Raw genomic sequence first — 9894 nt, forward strand, 5'->3', positions numbered from 1 at the left:
TCGGCTCAAGCTCGAGCCGCACCGCCGCCCGGTGCTGCTCGCGGCCGGCACCCACGGGACGCTAAACTCGGACCAGGGCCAGCGCCGGCACCTCGCGTGGTTTTAAGGACACCTTGAGTGCTCACGGGGCCACGCGGCCATCACACAGCCTGGGACGGTAAAGATGTTCCTTCCCCGGCAAGCGGAAGGAGCGACACCTCGCCTGCGACGGGAAGCGAATTGGACAGGAGACCGCCCTGCTCGAGGGACCGGACACCACCGAGACTTCGCCCGGAGGAGCCGGCCCGCCGGGGGCCCTTTCCGACGCGACCCGAAAAGCCTCATCGATCGGACGGGGACAGAAAGAAAAGCAGCCGCGGGGCAACGGGGAGCCCCCGCGGCCGCGGGTTCCTGGGACAACGGCAACGGAGCAGGGCTCCAACATGCGTGCGAGCGGGACACGTCCCCGAGAGGCCCTCCCTTGGCGCCGCCGAGCCTCCCCGACGCTCCCTAGGCCCCCGACGCCGGCGGGCCGCTTGCAACCTTCGGGATCGATCACGCAGCAGAGGAAGAGAGCGGGGGGTGCCGCCACCCGCCCGCGGGCCGCAAGACAACGGAAAACGGAGCAGCTGCCACCGACCACGCCGCGGGCCACCGGCTTTCGCCCGCCTCGCAGCGATCGGCTTCCCACCCGGAAAAAAAGCCGGGGGGAAGGGCAAGCCACCGCACCAAAAAAAAAACTAAAAAAAAAAGCACGCCATGCGTCGCACGACCCGTGCTAGCCACGGGGGTCACGAGCCAGGGGTGGGGGCGAGAACGCGCCTCTCAACTCCTCCCGTAAAACCCCTCCAACCACCGGACATACGGTCTCTTTTCTCACTCGCCAACACAGCCAGCCCTTCTCTCTCGCCTTTCGCTTTCGCTTCGGTGGCGGCCCGTGACCCTTCGTCAGCGCGCGCTTCTCGGTGCCGCGGCTTAGGGCCGCGAGAGAAAAAGAACGGAGGCCGGGCGGGCACCCCCACACTGCCCCGCACACCGGCACGCTTTAATAAAAAAGAACGGAGCCGCTCGCAAAACCCAGCCCCCGCCGGCAACGGCAACCACGGCAGCCGGGGCAGGCCAGACACCACGGGCCGCCCCGGCACGGTGCCTCGATCGCGCCCGGCCGATACCGAGAAAGGGCGAGGCGCCGCCGCCCCGCCCACGACACACTCTCGGGGGCTCACTCGCTCGCTCGCTCTCTGTTGGGTTGCGGGGTCCGTCCTGGGGGGGGGGACACGGCCGGCCACCGCGGCCGACCGCCGCCCCGGAAAAATTCTGCCCGCTACACGCGGGTCCCCGGCTTAGGGCCGAGGAAGGGGGACGACTTCAACAACACACGGCAGGGCCGGACACTCCCGTCACCGAGCCCCCCTTCGCAGGCAAGCAAGCGAAGCCGAGAGGCGAGGCCACACGCCCCACTGCATGTCCCCCGCTGCCCTTTCGATACGGACACAACTCTGGCAACACAGGTCGGGAGCGGGAAACGAGGCGCAGCCAACCTCGGCCAAGCGAGCCACGCCCGGGGGGCTCTCGGGGAGGGGGGCCAGGGAAAGCCCGGGCAGGCTCAACACAACCCCGGGCCGGCCCCACAGAAATCCAGCCCCGGCTGCCGGCCACCAGCGTGCACCGGGACCGACAGCCGAAGAAATGCCGCACCCGGCGAGCGGGCGGGGCCCCGGCTTAAGGCCGGGCAGAAAAGGGGCGAGGCGCCGCCGCCTCGCCCGCCACCATCCCCGGGGGAGCGAGCAGGCGCCCGGCTCCCCGTTGTCACGAAACCGGCAGCAGCCGGGCCGGAGCGGGACACACTCGCGGCTTTCTCGCCCTCTCTCTGGGCCTTTTTCTCGCTTCTCCCCCGCCTGGAACAACGCAGCCTCGCCTGGGCCGGGGGAGCGCGGTGGCTCTCGGATCGCATCGCTCTCTCTGGGGGCTTTCTCGCTTCTCCCCCGGACTGAACACGCAGCCTCGGCCTGGGCCGGGGAGCGGCTCTCGGATCGCATCGGTCTCTCTGGGGGCTTTCTCGCTTCTCCCCCGACTGAGCACGCAGCCTCGCCTGGGCCGGGGAGCGGCTCTCGGATCGCATCGGTCTCTCTCTCTGGGCTAACCTGTCCCAGTCGAACTGGGTAAGACGGGAAGCCGGACGAAGCCACGCGACTCGCCCCGACATCGGCGGTGTTCTTCTGGCCCTGGCGACCGCACGCGCGTCCGCCCTTCTCCGCCACGGACACAGGCACAGCAACAGCCTGTGGGGATACGGCCCGTCACCTCGTTCCCATAATACGGACAGATGGGCCCGAAGCGGCGGAGGCCGGAAAGAGAACCGATGTACGTGACCGAGGGGGCGCAGTGGCGCACGCCGCCTTCTACGATGACATAGCCGGAGGCAGCGAGAAACAGCGACCCCTTGGAGTACTTCCAGGCCGGCGGCGGACAACAGGTCTACCAGCCATGAAACGGGCAACAGGTCTACCGACGGCTTGCTGCGGACAACAGGTCTACCCAGCCATGAAACGGGCAACAGGTCTACCAAGCTGCGGACACCAGGTCTACCCAGGGCATGCTGCGGACACCAGGTCTACCCACGGCTTGCTGCGGACAACAGGTCTACCCAGCTGCGGACAACAGGTCTACCCAGGGCATGAAACGGGCAACAGGTCTACCAAGCTGCGGACACCAGGTCTACCCAGGGCATGCTGCGGACACCAGGTCTACCCACGGCTTGCTGCGGACAACAGGTCTACCCAGCCATGAAACGGGCAACAGGTCTACCAAGCTGCGGACACCAGGTCTACCCAGGGCATGCTGCGGACACCAGGTCTACCCACGGCTTGCTGCGGACACCAGGTCTACCCAGCCATGAAACGGGCAACAGGTCTACCAAGCTGCGGACACCAGGTCTACCCAGGGCATGCTGCGGACACCAGGTCTACCCACGGCTTGCTGCGGACAACAGGTCTACCCAGCCATGAAACGGGCAACAGGTCTACCAAGCTGCGGACACCAGGTCTACCCAGGGCATGCTGCGGACACCAGGTCTACCCAGCCATGAAACGGGCAACAGGTCTACTCACGGCTTGCTGCGGACAACAGGTCTACCCAGCCATGAAACGGGCAACAGGTCTACCAAGCTGCGGACAACAGGTCTACCCAGGGCATGCTGCGGACACCAGGTCTACCCACTCAATGCTGCGGACAACAGGTCTACCCAGGCATGAATCGGGCAACAGGTCTACCAAGCTCCGGACACCAGGTCTACCCACGGCTTGCTGCGGACAACAGGTCTACCCAGCCATGAAACGGGCAACAGGTCTACCAAGCTGCGGACAACAGGTCTACCCAGGGCATGCTGCGGACACCAGGTCTACCCACTCAATGCTGCGGACAACAGGTCTACCCAGGCATGAATCGGGCAACAGGTCTACCAAGCTCCGGACACCAGGTCTACCCACGGCTTGCTGCGGACACCAGGTCTACCCAGCCATGAAACGGGCAACAGGTCTACCAAGCTGCGGACACCAGGTCTACCCAGGGCATGCTGCGGACACCAGGTCTAACCACGGCTTGCTGCGGACACCAGGTCTACCCAGCCATGAAACGGGCAACAGGTCTACCAAGCTGCGGACACCAGGTCTACCCAGGGCATGCTGCGGACACCAGGTCTACCCACGGCTTGCTGCGGACACCAGGTCTACCCAGCCATGAAACGGGCAACAGGTCTACCAAGCTGCGGACACCAGGTCTACCCAGGGCATGCTGCGGACACCAGGTCTACCCACGGCTTGCTGCGGACAACAGGTCTACCCAGCTGCGGACAACAGGTCTACCCAGGGCATGAAACGGGCAACAGGTCTACCAAGCTGCGGACACCAGGTCTACCCAGGGCATGCTGCGGACACCAGGTCTACCCACGGCTTGCTGCGGACAACAGGTCTACCCAGCCATGAAACGGGCAACAGGTCTACCAAGCTGCGGACACCAGGTCTACCCAGGGCATGCTGCGGACACCAGGTCTACCCACGGCTTGCTGCGGACACCAGGTCTACCCAGCCATGAAACGGGCAACAGGTCTACCAAGCTGCGGACACCAGGTCTACCCAGGGCATGCTGCGGACACCAGGTCTACCCACGGCTTGCTGCGGACAACAGGTCTACCCAGCCATGAAACGGGCAACAGGTCTACCAAGCTGCGGACACCAGGTCTACCCAGGGCATGCTGCGGACACCAGGTCTACCCAGCCATGAAACGGGCAACAGGTCTACTCACGGCTTGCTGCGGACAACAGGTCTACCCAGCCATGAAACGGGCAACAGGTCTACCAAGCTGCGGACAACAGGTCTACCCAGGGCATGCTGCGGACACCAGGTCTACCCACTCAATGCTGCGGACAACAGGTCTACCCAGGCATGAATCGGGCAACAGGTCTACCAAGCTCCGGACACCAGGTCTACCCACGGCTTGCTGCGGACACCAGGTCTACCCAGCCATGAAACGGGCAACAGGTCTACCAAGCTGCGGACACCAGGTCTACCCAGGGCATGCTGCGGACACCAGGTCTACCCACTCAATGCTGCGGACAACAGGTCTACCCAGGCATGAATCGGGCAACAGGTCTACCAAGCTGCGGACACCAGGTCTACCCACGGCTTGCTGCGGACACCAGGTCTACCCAGCCATGAAACGGGCAACAGGTCTACCAAGCTGCGGACACCAGGTCTACCCAGGGCATGCTGCGGACACCAGGTCTACCCACGGCTTGCTGCGGACACCAGGTCTACCCAGCCATGAAACGGGCAACAGGTCTACCAAGCTGCGGACACCAGGTCTACCCAGGGCATGCTGCGGACACCAGGTCTACCCACGGCTTGCTGCGGACACCAGGTCTACCCAGCCATGAAACGGGCAACAGGTCTACCAAGCTGCGGACACCAGGTCTACCCAGGGCATGCTGCGGACACCAGGTCTACCCAGCCATGAAACGGGCAACAGGTCTACTCACGGCTTGCTGCGGACAACAGGTCTACCCAGCCATGAAACGGGCAACAGGTCTACCAAGCTGCGGACAACAGGTCTACCCAGGGCATGCTGCGGACACCAGGTCTACCCACTCAATGCTGCGGACAACAGGTCTACCCAGGCATGAATCGGGCAACAGGTCTACCAAGCTCCGGACACCAGGTCTACCCACGGCTTGCTGCGGACAACAGGTCTACCCAGCCATGAAACGGGCAACAGGTCTACCAAGCTGCGGACACCAGGTCTACCCAGGGCATGCTGCGGACACCAGGTCTACCCAGCCATGAAACGGGCAACAGGTCTACTCACGGCTTGCTGCGGACACCAGGTCTACCCAGCCATGAAACGGGCAACAGGTCTACCAAGCTGCGGACACCAGGTCTACCCAGGGCATGCTGCGGACACCAGGTCTACCCACTCAATGCTGCGGACAACAGGTCTACCCAGGCATGAATCGGGCAACAGGTCTACCAAGCTCCGGACACCAGGTCTACCCACGGCTTGCTGCAGACAACAGGTCTACCCAGCCATGAAACGGGCAACAGGTCTACCAAGCTGCGGACACCAGGTCTACCCAGGGCATGCTGCGGACACCAGGTCTACCCACGGCTTGCTGCGGACACCAGGTCTACCCAGCCATGAAACGGGCAACAGGTCTACCAAGCTGCGGACACCAGGTCTACCCAGGGCATGCTGCGGACAACAGGTCTACCCAGCCATGAAACGGGCAACAGGTCTACCAAGCTGCGGACAACAGGTCTACCCAGGGCATGCTGCGGACACCAGGTCTACCCACTCAATGCTGCGGACAACAGGTCTACCCAGGCATGAATCGGGCAACAGGTCTACCAAGCTCCGGACACCATGTCTACCCACGGCTTGCTGCGGACAACAGGTCTACCCAGCCATGAAACGGGCAACAGGTCTACCAAGCTGCGGACACCAGGTCTACCCAGGGCATGCTGCGGACACCAGGTCTACCCAGCCATGAAACGGGCAACAGGTCTACTCACGGCTTGCTGCGGACAACAGGTCTACCCAGCCATGAAACGGGCAACAGGTCTACCAAGCTGCGGACACCAGGTCTACCCAGGGCATGCTGCGGACACCAGGTCTACCCACGGCTTGCTGCGGACAACAGGTCTACCCAGGCATGAAACGGGCAACAGGTCTACCAAGCTGCGGACACCAGGTCTACCCAGGGCATGCTGCGGACACCAGGTCTACCCACGGCTTGCTGCGGACAACAGGTCTACCAACTCAATGCTGCGGACAACAGGTCTACCCAGCCATGAAACGGGCAACAGGTCTACCAAGCTGCGGACACCAGGTCTACCCACGGCTTGCTGCGGACACCAGGTCTACCCAGCCATGAAACGGGCAACAGGTCTACCAAGCTGCGGACACCAGGTCTACCCAGGGCATGCTGCGGACACCAGGTCTACCCAGCCATGAAACGGGCAACAGGTCTACCAAGCTGCGGACACCAGGTCTACCCAGCCATGAAACGGGCAACAGGTCTACTCACTCAATGCTGCGGACACCAGGTCTACCCAGCCATGAAACGGGCAACAGGTCTACCAACTCAATGCTGCGGACAACAGGTCTACCCAGCCATGAAACGGGCAACAGGTCTACCAAGCTGCGGACACCAGGTCTACCCACGGCTTGCTGCGGACAACAGGTCTACCCAGGCATGAATCGGGCAACAGGTCTACCAAGCTGCGGACACCAGGTCTACCCACGGCTTGCTGCGGACACCAGGTCTACCCAGCCATGAAACGGGCAACAGGTCTACCAAGCTGCGGACACCAGGTCTACCCAGGGCATGCTGCGGACACCAGGCCTACCCAGCCATGAAACGGGCAACAGGTCTACCAAGCTGCGGACAACAGGTCTACCCAGGGCATGCTGCGGACAACAGGTCTACCCAGCCATGAAACGGGCAACAGGTCTACTCACGGCTTGCTGCGGACACCAGGTCTACCCAGCCATGAAACGGGCAACAGGTCTACCAAGCTGCGGACACCAGGTCTACCCAGGGCATGCTGCGGACACCAGGTCTACCCACGGCTTGCTGCGGACACCAGGTCTACCCAGCCATGAAACGGGCAACAGGTCTACCAGGCTGCGGACACCAGGTCTACCCAGGGCATGCTGCGGACACCAGGTCTACCCACGGCTTGCTGCGGACAACAGGTCTACCCAGCCATGAAACGGGCAACAGGTCTACCAAGCTGCGGACACCAGGTCTACCCAGGGCATGCTGCGGACACCAGGTCTACCCAGCCATGAAACGGGCAACAGGTCTACTCACGGCTTGCTGCGGACAACAGGTCTACCCAGCCATGAAACGGGCAACAGGTCTACCAAGCTGCGGACAACAGGTCTACCCAGGGCATGCTGCGGACACCAGGTCTACCCACGGCTTGCTGCGGACAACAGGTCTACCCAGGCATGAATCGGGCAACAGGTCTACCAAGCTCCGGACACCAGGTCTACCCACGGCTTGCTGCGGACAACAGGTCTACCCAGCCATGAAACGGGCAACAGGTCTACCCACTCAATGCTGCGGACAACAGGTCTACCCAGCCATGAAACGGGCAACAGGTCTACCAAGCTGCGGACACCAGGTCTACCCACTCAATGCTGCGGACACCAGGTCTACCCAGCCATGAAACGGGCAACAGGTCTACTCACGGCTTGCAGCGGACAACAGGTCTACCCAGCCATGAAACGGGCAACAGGTCTACCAAGCTGCGGACACCAGGTCTACCCAGGGCATGCTGCGGACACCAGGTCTACCCAGCCATGAAACGGGCAACAGGTCTACTCACGGCTTGCTGCGGACACCAGGTCTACCCAGCCATGAAACAGGCAACAGGTCTACCAAGCTGCGGACACCAGGTCTACCCAGCCATGAAACGGGCAACAGGTCTACCAAGCTGCGGACACCAGGTCTACCCAGGGCATGCTGCGGACACCAGGTCTACCAACTCAATGCTGCGGACAACAGGTCTACCCAGCCATGAAACGGGCAACAGGTCTACCAAGCTGCGGACACCAGGTCTACCCAGGGCATGCTGCGGACACCAGGTCTACCAACTCAATGCTGCGGACACCAGGTCTACCCAGCCATGAAACGGGCAACAGGTCTACCAACTCAATGCTGCGGGCAACAGGTCTACCCAGGCATGAATCGGGCAACAGGTCTACCAAGCTGCGGACACCAGGTCTACCCACGGCTTGCTGCGGACAACAGGTCTACCCAGGCATGAATCGGGCAACAGGTCTACCAAGCTGCGGACACCAGGTCTACCCACGGCTTGCTGCGGACACCAGGTCTACCCAGCCATGAAACGGGCAACAGGTCTACCAAGCTGCGGACACCAGGTCTACCCAGGGCATGCTGCGGACACCAGGTCTACCCAGCCATGAAACGGGCAACAGGTCTACTCACGGCTTGCTGCGGACACCAGGTCTACCCAGCCATGAAACGGGCAACAGGTCTACCAAGCTGCGGACACCAGGTCTACCCAGGGCATGCTGCGGACACCAGGTCTACCCAGCCATGAAACGGGCAACAGGTCTACTCACGGCTTGCTGCGGACACCAGGTCTACCCAGCCATGAAACGGGCAACAGGTCTACCAAGCTGCGGACACCAGGTCTACCCAGGGCATGCTGCGGACACCAGGTCTACCCACGGCTTGCTGCGGACAACAGGTCTACCCAGCCATGAAACGGGCAAGAGGTCTACCAAGCTGCGGACACCAGGTCTACCCAGGGCATGCTGCGGACACCAGGTCTACCCAGCCATGAAACGGGCAACAGGTCTACTCACGGCTTGCTGCGGACAACAGGTCTACCCAGCCATGAAACGGGCAACAGGTCTACCAAGCTGCGGACAACAGGTCTACCCAGGGCATGCTGCGGACACCAGGTCTACCCAGCCATGAAACGGGCAACAGGTCTACTCACGGCTTGCTGCGGACACCAGGTCTACCCAGCCATGAATCGGGCAACAGGTCTACCAAGCTGCGGACAACAGGTCTACCCAGGGCATGCTGCGGACACCAGGTCTACCAACTCAATGCTGCGGACACCAGGTCTACCCAGCCATGAAACGGGCAACAGGTCTACCAAGCTGCGGACACCAGGTCTACCCAGGGTATGTAGCGGACACCAGGTCTACCAACTCAATGCTGCGGACACCAGGTCTACCCAGCCATGAAACGGGCAACAGGTCTACCAAGCTGCGGACACCAGGTCTACCCAGCCATGAAACGGGCAACAGGTCTACCCACTCAATGCTGCGGACAACAGGTCTACCCAGCCATGAAACGGGCAACAGGTCTACCAAGCTGCGGACACCAGGTCTACCCAGGGCATGCTGCGGACAACAGGTCTACCCAGCCATGAAACGGGCAACAGGTCTACTCACGGCTTGCTGCGGACAACAGGTCTACCCAGCCATGAAACGGGCAACAGGTCTACCAAGCTGCGGACACCAGGTCTACCCAGGGCATGCTGCGGACACCAGGTCTACCCAGCCATGAAACGGGCAACAGGTCTACTCACGGCTTGCTGCGGACACCAGGTCTACCCAGCCATGAAACGGGCAACAGGTCTACCAAGCTGCGGACACCAGGTCTACCCACGGCTTGCTGCGGACACCAGGTCTACCCAGCCATGAAACGGGCAACAGGTCTACCAAGCTGCGGACACCAGGTCTACCCAGGGCATGCTGCGGACACCAGGTCTACCCAGCCATGAAACGGGCAACAGGTCTACTCACGGCTTGCTGCGGACACCAGGTCTACCCAGCCATGAAACGGGCAACAGGTCTACCAAGCTGCGGAC

This window comes from Sturnus vulgaris, unplaced genomic scaffold (genome assembly GCF_052056855.1).
Source record: "Sturnus vulgaris isolate bStuVul1 unplaced genomic scaffold, bStuVul1.hap1 Scaffold_183, whole genome shotgun sequence".
Classification (NCBI taxonomy): domain Eukaryota; kingdom Metazoa; phylum Chordata; class Aves; order Passeriformes; family Sturnidae; genus Sturnus; species Sturnus vulgaris.